This window comes from Panulirus ornatus, chromosome 8 (assembly GCF_036320965.1).
Source record: "Panulirus ornatus isolate Po-2019 chromosome 8, ASM3632096v1, whole genome shotgun sequence".
In the NCBI taxonomy this organism is placed as follows: domain Eukaryota; kingdom Metazoa; phylum Arthropoda; class Malacostraca; order Decapoda; family Palinuridae; genus Panulirus; species Panulirus ornatus.
In genome coordinates this window covers 40,640,820-40,651,285 of record NC_092231.1, presented here as the reverse complement: position 1 = coordinate 40,651,285, position 10,466 = coordinate 40,640,820, and the positions used below count along the sequence as shown (strand labels likewise).

The 10,466-nt window shown below is 39.2% G+C and overlaps 1 long non-coding RNA gene across 1 annotated transcript in view; it reads right to left on the bottom strand.

Moving 5' to 3' along the window:
* LOC139749687 (uncharacterized) overlaps positions 1 to 8,115 on the bottom strand; it is a 53,242-nt gene extending 45,127 nt beyond the window's left edge. The window contains exon 1 of the long non-coding RNA XR_011713014.1: positions 7,332 to 8,115. This is a non-coding gene — a long non-coding RNA (uncharacterized lncRNA). The remainder of the gene's footprint in view (positions 1 to 7,331) is intronic.
* Between the last annotated feature and the right edge of the window lie 2,351 nt (positions 8,116 to 10,466).

Genomic DNA, 10,466 nt, shown 5'->3' with positions numbered 1-10,466 from the left:
TGAAAGAGCATGTGATTGGGGTACTTCCCTCTTCAACGTGGGTAGACTCGCCTTAGAGTTTTAATTCCGTGTTGGCGAATGAGCCTAATTGTGTCTTGATAATTTCGATTACTGGCAGGATGAGAATGGACCACAGCAGCTCCCCGAGAAAGCGTTTAAATGAATTATGTTAAAGTATTATACGAAATATAGTATATCAGGACTTTATACCAAAATTATAATTCTTCATAGAGATATTACAGTATTTGTATATAATATTATGATTCTATATACAAATCCAATCATAACTCTGCATGCGAGTATCATAATGGTTGTGGATATGTGCATCATTACAGACCCTGGTAAAGGTATAATTATAATGATATTGTTATTAGTATGAGTCTGGATACAAGTACTCTAATAATGCTGCATACCATTATCATTGTCACTATATACTTGAGTATTATTATAACTCTGATTTCTTTTCTCGTTATACATTATAGCTTTGCATAAAAGCATCAATTTTCATTTCTATATACATTGTAGCTTTGCATACAAGCATCAGTTTGCATTTCTATATACAGGTATTACCAAAAGTTTGGATATTAAGTGTATCTAAAAACGATTACATTTATCAAACTGACCTTTTAGCAATTCCTTCCTGTTTCTAGTTAATGAATGTCTTTAATTATATATATATATATATATATATATATATATATATATATATATATATATATATATATATATATATATATATATATATATATATATATATATATATATATATATATATGTATATATATATATATATGTATATATATGGTAACATATGCTATCTTTCATTTGCAGTGTATTAGATTCACGTAGAAGTTTTTGTTTGCCTGAGGGCTCCTCTTCCTCTCTCTCTCTCTCTCTCTCTCTCTCTCTCTCTCTCTCTCTCTCTCTCGAGAGAGAGAGAGAGAGAGAGAGAGAGAGCGAGAGAGAGAGAAGAATGAGCTCTCGGGCATTTGTTGAAACTAACAGAGCGACCATCATGGATGGCTGAAGTTCTGGGAAAGAAAAGGGGAGGGAAAGATGAGGAAGGCAGGGAAAGGAAGGATGAAGGAGGAAGGGTGGAAAGAAATAATGAATTTTTATTAGTATACTTATTTTCAGCATCACTTTTGAAATTATTATTTATAGTGCAATCATCATTATCTATATCATTATTATCATTACAATTATTATCATTATCATTATTATTATCATTATCATTATCAGTATTGTCATTATTATTACCATTAATATTTTGACTGTCTTCTTTGGAGTGAACGAGTCTTCGAGATCAGGAAAACATTTCGAGGGAGCTGAGGAACAGGGAGTATTGAGGAGAGTCTTTTACACAATAGAAGTATTAGTCAAGGAAAACACTAAGCCTCAGGGCCATAAATGTTTGTAACGTGAAGTTCGAATTCGCTCCACGGAACATTTACTTCCACCTTTTCACATTTCTTGGCAAAAATTGTGAATTTGCGACAGCCCCACGAGAATAAAACTCCCTCCCTGTACAATATAAGTCGGTAAGTATATATATATATATATATATATATATATATATATATCTCCTTAGGGCTGGTCACACACACACACACACACACACACATACACACACACACACACACACACACATATATATATATATATATATATATATATGTGTGTGTGTGTGTGTGTGTGTGTGTATGTGTGTGTGTGTGTGTGTGTGTGTGACCAGCCCTAAGGAGATAAAGAAAACCTATTGTGGGGGGGCCGACTGCCGCGCCCCGGATTCGAACCCATGTGGACTCAATCCCGTATGGACTCATCCTCTCCCATGGTCAGTAACTCTAACCCTAGACCAATATCTTTTGGAACATCTTCACCAGAGAAGCGATCACCCTGAACAAAAAACAAAAAACAAAAAAAGAAGCGCATTATAGACTACCAATGATATACCATAATGGCTCAAATGTTCCATAATTTTTCCCTACGATCAAATTTGATCTATGGACGAGCCGGGCTGAGCCACATGTGTAATATGACAAAAACATCAGAGAGCTGTGAAAGACAGTCTCACGGGAGAAGCGCCAGACTAATTTGGTTAAATGTGAAATATGGATTACGTGAGGTGGGAGACATTATTAGCTCTTATCCCCCTTGGGATGAAAGGATTTAAAGAAGTAAGTATTTTGGTTAACTTACTAATCAGTGTAATGATGTGTATAGCCAAAATTGTCGTACTCAAATTATGAGCATTCAAATTAGTTCTAGTAATATTCTTTATTTCATTTATGTACCTAAATTATAATGATACAATATTCATCCCAGAAATTTATTCATAAAATGAATACATTGCTCTAGGGCTAATTTTCTACTGAGATAGGTTTGGTATAAAATTTTTCATGCAATACAACCCCTGGAACAGGTCTATGATTGTAATTAATAATCTCACAACTGCCTCTGTTAAAAAAGTTTGTATAATCATGTGCCGCCATTCACCCTTTTGCCTTATAGCTCAGCCAAAAATAAATTACACTGATATGAGCGTATATAATTTGCTTTGCAAGCCTGGCCATGTGTTCAACGAGTAACTGTGGTTGAACTAATTGAAAAAAAAGGTAATGTTATCAGCAGTAATTCAATCAACAGTTATCAAATCTGGCTTACATTACTGATGATAGTTTGCCTTTTGGCCGTCATGACTGGCCGCGCCTCATTGCCTCCTGATAAACCTCAAATATGGTCCTTTTTACAGAGGAATGAAAAGGAATTCAAACTGCAATAGACCACTTGGTCCCCTCTGGCGCCTTTTGCGAATCAACAGCTTCGACTTAAAGGAACATACTTGTATCACCAATGGAGTGAAGTGTTTGACTGTTTTCTTTTTACACTTTTCTGTTTTTTCGCACTGTTCAAACAGCTTTTATAGAAATTTCTAATGAAAATTTGAATACAGTTACTTTATCTTTCATTCTTTTGTGTCCACAAAAGAGAACGGATTGAGAGTTATCACAAACCTTATCTTAAATTTATGCTATCAGTGATTTCAACGAACAACCCTTATCACTTATCTTCCTCGACCGTTAACAGACACAATCCCTTATGTAGCTGATATCTTTACTTTATCTCTGACGAACTTAAACAGCCAAATATTCAAGGTTCACGAGATGCCGCCTTATGGACTGTGAATTGATGACCACTTCGTCTTGTCAAGTATAAGTCTCTCAGACTACCAGGTGTATATTTATCTTCCTCAGACACATGTCCTTAAGGAGGATGCGAGTGTGACGCTAAACACTCTGAATTTAGACCACAAATGCTTTCAACACCTTAGCTATGCTGGTCATATTCATGATCATCCTATTCATATTCACGATCATCCCGTTCATATTCACGATCATCCTGCTCATATTCACGATCTAAAATCTCTTCCCTCGCTTAAGAAATAATGATTAACTAGTACACCAAGAAATTTCGAAAGAAATCCTTGCTGTGGAAAGAAATCAATTTGAGGAAGAAGTTCAGAGACTTTCCACAGAATAATCTTTTTTTCTTTTTTTCTTTTTAGGAAGATATTTATCCCTTCTCGATTCATTGATTTGAGCAGAGGGAGCCTGGCTCTCGTGGTCGGGTGGGATAACAAGCCCAACCCCCTAGGCCCAGTGCTTAGGTCCCTCACCACCGGCGGGCCGTCGCCCTAAAGCATTGGGCCCGCACCTCCTGAGTTGTAGGGAGGTTTAATCTCAAATGACAACAACATTGATTTGAGGTATGAATAAAGGTACAGACAGGAGGATGGGTTATTAATATCCCCTTTCTGAAAGGTTTTAGAAAAGTTCATAATGAAAAGTAAATCATGTTAATTCAGAAAAGAGCAATGTATGATCAAACTGTCAACTCGACTTTCATGATGATCATTTCATTCCAAAACGTTTATTCACTGAAAAAAAGGAGAATCCATCTTACAATACGATACGGTGCCTGTATTACAGCATTATTAGTCATAATTGGCTTCACACTTATAGGGAAAGAATAACGTAACAAAATTCCGTATACATTAACTGTTGGTCTCGATAAGTAAGAGGGAGATAAGTGAAGCGATAGCAACAACACTTACAGTAACAAGTTACTTCAATACCCGATAGGTAGAAAGCAAGAGCTGCAATGTAATCAGTGAAATTACATTTGTAATGTAGGATAATGCGGGAAAAATGTTGCGTTTGAATTTGAACATGAATGAGAATATGTATTCTGATGTTCCTAAAGTATCGATAGACAAATCGCATTCTTTGATGGCGTGGGTGAAGGGGGCACATAGCAAGCCCTGGCTAGAGTCGGGAGTAGGTGGTAGAGTCAAGCACAGAGGGTACGGTGGATGGCTCAGTAAAGAAGATGAAGCAAAGCGTCCAAGGCCAAAAACGAATAGGCTACGCCACCTCCCGCAGAGAGCCTGCTCTCGGGTCTCAGCCTGGCACCACATGTTGAGGATGGGCGGGGACCCTGAGGGGCTGCGTTTGCCAGTGAGGGGAGAGAGAGAGAGAGAGAGAGAGAGAGAGAGAGAGAGAGAGAGAGAGAGAGAGAGAGAGGGTGGTATATTAGCTGGGGGGAGGACCAAGAGGGGTGAGGAGGGAGTGGGAGGGTTTGGAAAAAGTGACTCCGTGTTGTGAAATGCGACGTTGTGTTGGTGTTGGCGATGACGGGTTGGGGAGGTGAAAAAGGCTAGGGAAGGTCGGGTAGAGCAGAGAAAGAGAGAGAGAGAGAGAGAGAGAGAGAGAGAGAGAGAGAGAGAGAGAGAGAGAGAGAGAGAGAGAGAGAGAGAGAGAGAGAGAGAGAGAGAGAGAGAGAGAGAGAGCGGGGGAGGGGGGTTTCATCAGCATTTTCACAGATCCACAACATAATATATAACACGAGATCCATGACAGGTAGATTACACAATATGGACAACCTCTAAGACTCAAGAAAGTGTGAAAAGCAATTTCTCTACTGGTAGACAAGAGAGGTCGATAGAGTACAAGAACACCCATAAGAGGGATGAAAGATGTCAGGAGCTATTCATCAACAAAGTGGCATCTTTGTGCAACCATTAGTTCAAATGAATTTTCAGTCACGGCCTCTATCTGCGACTGAAACCACTGAATATGATGAAGTGATGATTACACGAAGGTGCACTCGGGAACTTATCGTGTTTCATTTCCCTGTGGACTCATAGGAATATATATATATATATATATATATATATATATATATATATATATATATATATATATATATATATATATATATACATATAATGAAGAGCGGTCATCATGGTCATCAGTTTCTAAATGCCTGGAACTCTACCGACAAATATTTTGTTTAGCGAGTCAACACTGTTTTTTGCTGGCGCTGTAAAAAATAAAAAAGGTCGGTACATGAAATTGGAGCAGGATATTCACACAGAGGGATAAAGACCAGCACTGCTGATTAACACAGGAATTGGGAATGGTGTGAATATTTTTTTTCAGTGTTCGCCTCTTCTTTTTTTCCTTTTTTTCCTGTATGTATGCGTTTTTGTATTCTTTTTTATATGTAAGTAGAGACAGCAAGGGCAATCAAATGCCCTAATTGAGACCACCTCATTAATGCTACATATAAACATATATTTCATGGCCTGAACCAGGTACCCACTTTATCCACCTGCCTCTAGAGGTTCGGTTGGGTTTGGACCTCCTGCCGTGCCCAGGGTTCGAGCCTATGCAGACTCGACCTCGGGAGGCCAATGAATGCCTCATGGTCAGTGACGCTAACCGCTACACCACGGAGGTACACACTACTTGCTGCTATCGAATTCTTTGCATAAATCAACGTGCTTCATTTTTCGGTACATACGTGTTTATTACTATATTTGTGTGTCTCGTATTTATTGCTTGACTTCCATTATTCTTCATTTGATCTACCCTCCTTCCTTTGTCGCCTTCTTTCCGCCAATTCCTTCACTCTACCCCAATACCCTCAGCCCGTGACAAATGCCGCTCAACGATGAAATATTACCATTACCAACTCTACGGAAGTGTCCATCACAATTCCAGGCCCTTAGCGGCTCCCGATTGACCACTCAACCCCCCACTTACATTCTAGATTGAGAAAACGAAGCAGCGTTCATTTATCACAATCCACGAGCCTGAGACGCAATCATTTGCTATGCAGACTGTTCGAGATGTGACCACTAGGGTAGGATTCGATCATGTGGGATTCGAGGTAGGATTCGAGATGTGACCACTAGGGTAGGAGATCCCGAAGCCCTGAGTGAATCATTCGTCATACTCGAAACTCTCTCGTTTGAGTTTTGACTCGCGAGAACAACGTCTCGTAAGATGACTCTCCGGTTCCTAAATGTGGTGTGGGATTTTAATTATTTCATTCCTAAGGGGTAACACGATCGACGGAATTCCTTTCGAGAGATCGGTGAAGCAACATGATACTAGAGCCAACTGCATCGAAGCACCTGTTGTGGTGTCTGCGAAACATATAACTCTCTCTCTAGTTCAGTTGAACCTTTCTAATGGGGTGAATGAACTTTCATTGGCTGAACGTGGGCCATATGAACCTCCATTGTTTGCTTTGGGCTCATGCAGAGGGTTGGGAATCTACTTTTATCTTTAACATTTTTTACTATTAGATCTTATTAGATTCTTTTACCTAGGGAGAGCTCATGGAAACTTAGTGGTCCAAATTGACGCTTGCTTCAGCACACACCATCGTTCATTCGTTTATAGTTTTTCTTTTCAGAATCTGAGACGCAAACATTCGACCCAGATCATCTGTTCTGATCCTTCATGTGGGGAAATGATGCAGAATATCGTATTTTTTATATACTATTTATCTGCACAATTCTCTTCAGTAGTTTCTTTTCCAAATGCATGAGATATTAAATATCTACATATTCAGAAGGAAATATTGAAAAAAAAGATGTTTTCCTTATTCATAAGCAACATTTTGAGGTCTCTCTTTTAGAATTTAAGAATAAATTCATCCTCAACAGACGCCTATGAGCAACGGGTGATTCGCTTCGTCTTTCCTTTCCTTTTAAAGATTCTTTATAACAGCTGTATCTGGTGATTTCTAAACCAGTTGTTCAAACACCACAACTTTCAGATGTTTCTTTGGTAAGTTCTCTCTCTCTCTCTCTCTCTCTCTCTCTCTCTCTCTCTCTCTCTCTCTCTCTCTCTCTCTCTCTCTCTCTCTCTCTCTCTCTCTCTCTCTCTCTCTCTCTCTCTCTCTCTCTCTCTCTCTCTCTGTATGTATGTGCTACCATTAACTATCAGAAAAACAGATGATAATAATTTACTTACCCTAAGGTAACGAAGCCATCAATTTTAGCAAGCGCCATTTCCGCTCATCTTCAGCATGGCTGAGTCAGTAACTATTCATGGGAAATGTAGATACATCAAGAATTCCACGTAGCCGAAGTCCAGATTGATCCAATGTTTACCTCGGAGCCAAATCCAGCTAAACCCAGTGTGGCCATAACGGTGATGCGCAGGCTATTGGAAGCCGATGGCACAGTGCTGTCAACCTCTGCGGTCCTTGTGTTATCATAGCACTGGTCTCTTAACTCCTGTCGGGGTCCCTTTGTTAACATAGCAGTGGTCTCTCAATTTCCAATGTGGTCCTGGTGTTAACATAGCACTCGTTTGTGAACTATTTGTGTCCAGGTTTTATCAGAGCACAGGTCTCTCAACTTCTGATGGGGTCCCGGTGTTAACATAGCACTAGTCTCTCAACTCCCGATGGGTTCCTGGTGTTACCATAGCACTAGCTTGTCACCTACTGATGGGGACCTGGTGTTATCATAGCACTGGTCTGTCAACTTCTGGTAGGGTACTGTCGATATCATAGCACTGGTCTGTCAACTTCTGGTGGGGTACTGTCGTTATCATAGCACTGGTCTGTCCTCTTTATGGGCCCTAGTGTTACCATAGCACTGGTCTGTCACCTTCACTGTCCCTAGTGTTAACATAGCAATGGCCTATCCCGTTCAAGGGCCCTAGTACTACCATAGCACTGGCCTATCCCCTGTAGGAGTCATAATGTTTCCATAGCACTGGTCTAACAAACACTGGTAGGGTAACGGTGTTTTCAAAGCACTGGTCTCACATCAACTGAGGCCCAGGGTTCGACTACCGACTGCCCTACCCAAGAACTACTCAAGTTCGGACATGTTGAGGCGAGGGGAGCGAGGAGGACGAGTGGATCCGGGGCAGCGCTGGCCTGGCATAGACTCCCATTCATACTCATATTTTCTTCTTCCATATATATTTCAAAGTTTAAACGTAACGTCTTTATTGTGTGTCTATATTTTCAACCTTTATTTGAGCCCAGGTGAAAGCTGACTATACTCTCACTTGCTCTATCAATTCGATTAGATCTTATTTCCAATAAAATTGACGTGTGAAATTCCCCTTACTCGTAACCAGACAGACAAATGTTCAGAAACTTGACAAACAGACTTAAACAAATTGTTACACATACATGCAAGCTCACAAAGACCATACTATTCGCACGCGTGCCCGCACACACACACACACACACACACACACACACACACACACACACACATATACACACAGAGGAGGGGTTCATTATATATATATATATATATATATATATATATATATATATATATATATATATATATATATATATATATATATATATATATATATATATATATATATATATATATATATATATATATATATATATTCCAAGTTAACTAGGAGAGTGAGTCATTCCGAAACTATTACAAACCTAATTAACTTCATAAAATGTATGGAAACCCAGAAACAGACCCAGCAATTTCATTTCGTCTGCCATATACAAATGTGTTGAACATTGTTACCAGCATGGAGTATACTTCGTCCGTGCAAAGAATACAGATTTACATCCAGACATCATTAGACTTTATGATATTATCTACTTTAGATTCAATGCGCTCTACATTACCTCAATATACTCAAGGTTGAGTATACGCTAATGAATCTAGGGATGATTATGTATTTCTATACTGTGCCCAGTCGTATGTTCGTTGTTCCCTAATTAATTGCGTATCCAGTCACACACACACACACACACGCACACACATGTACTTATACACTATAGCCCCAACATCAAGGAGATAAAATGGGAGGAGAATTTGGAAATCAATGAGATTTTTATAAAGAAATTTACAGAATACCATATGGTTTTGATCCGTACAGTACTTATGGTTCTCACAAAATTCGTGCAAATGCGCTAGATGAATGTGCGCAGATATGCTAGATAAATTTGTGCAGATATACTAGATCAACGTATGCATGTATACCAAATGAATATTCGTAGGTATGCTAAAATGTTGTTCACAGATATGTTAGGTTAACTGTGTCATTGGAGAAAGGCAAAGTGCCACGGGTGCGGAAAATGGCAAACGTCATATCTGTGTATACGGAAGGGAACCGGGAACAGGCGCTCAACTACTGAACAGTCACACTAACGAGCATGATTTGTAAGGTTCTGGAAGAGATTGTTAGACATCGAGTTTGATGACTTTTTACGAAGGACAGTATGGTTTTATGGAGAGGAGATCATGTATGTCAAACATCTTAGAGTGCTGAGAGAAACTGAACTCAGTCCAGGGGAAAAGGGAAGACTGGGTTAACAGTTTGTAACAGGACTGCCTGATAGAAGTGTGGATACCAAAAGTGAACTGTATAATCAGCGTATCGTCTTACAAGAGCGTTTAAAAAGGGTTAGAATACGTATTTAACTATACATTGCTTTCTTAGTCAATGTTAATACGATTTACTAGAGGATAAGTATCTTGCTCTTTTCCGTATAATTCTAAGGTATGGATATAAGATATGCTTCTGATGTATGATGAGCAATGGATATACTGTACATCTGAATATTGCGACAGTATGTTCTGGGAGGAATATTGAGATATATTCGCAGATGACTGACTTGCACATTCTTGTAAGCCCCATGATGGCTGACGCCATTTTTCCACAATAGAAAAAGTCAGTTTTCTCTTATGTCTGCTGCCTCTTTTCCATCTCCTTCTTCCTTCTCTCTCCCGTAGGAACTAATAAGTTTGTCAGAGAATTATGATGATGGAACACATGCCGAGTAGCTTCCCCGTGTGTAATGTGAGAGAGGGAAGGGCAAGAAAGAGAAAGAGAGAGAAAGGTTGATGAAGGATGAAGGCAAGTTCAAAATTGTAAAGAATGAAAATGAAAGAGAATGTAGGAGGCAGAAGCGAAGGTAATAAGTACAGAAGATTGGTAGATGATGGGATGGGGGAGCAAGGGAAAAGTAAATGAGACCGAAGAGAGGTTGTGATAAAGAGATTGATTGCATGAGTAATTGATAAAGTGGAATGGAAGAGGGGATGGTTATAAGTTTAGGTTAATCCCAGGAAAAGAGGGATATATATTGATTTATGTATACAT